This window comes from Penaeus monodon, chromosome 10 (assembly GCF_015228065.2).
Source record: "Penaeus monodon isolate SGIC_2016 chromosome 10, NSTDA_Pmon_1, whole genome shotgun sequence".
NCBI lineage: Eukaryota > Metazoa > Arthropoda > Malacostraca > Decapoda > Penaeidae > Penaeus > Penaeus monodon.
In genome coordinates this window covers 32063943-32064398 of record NC_051395.1, presented here as the reverse complement: position 1 = coordinate 32064398, position 456 = coordinate 32063943, and the positions used below count along the sequence as shown (strand labels likewise).

General features: G+C 34.6%; 1 non-coding gene across 1 annotated transcript; it reads left to right on the top strand.

The window, feature by feature from the left end:
* Nucleotides 1–147: 147 nt before the first annotated feature.
* Trnav-aac lies at nt 148–221 on the top strand. Its single transcript has one exon. It is a non-coding gene; the product is annotated as a tRNA-Val (tRNA).
* The last annotated feature ends 235 nt before the right edge of the window (nt 222–456 follow it).

Here is a 456-nt window from a genome sequence, read left to right as displayed (position 1 = left end):
GCAGTCTGTGAAGGCAAGTCAATTCTCAATCTCTATTCAGTTCAAGAACGTGCCCAAACCTTTATAAAATATATGCAGTGGGAAAATAATATAAAAGCTTTAAAATCATAAGAATTACCAATATCTACAGTACCATTGAATGTTATTGTGCTCATGGTGTAGTGGTTATCACAATCTGTCTAACACACAGAAGGTCCCAGGTTCGAGCCCTGGTGAGCACATTTATATTATATCATCTTGACGATGCAATATTCCTTATTCAGATTTTGACTTCAAACCGCAGAACTTTGTAGATCAGCACACGCACAATTGTTTTTTAACATCTACTACTGGGCTGTGCAGTTTGAACATCTTCAGATAAACTGGTTAGAACATTTTTCTAAAGATTTCGTGCGTTTCTTTTTATTAAATATTTCTCCTCTATTCTTTCTCAAGTATTTACTTAGCGAATATTGA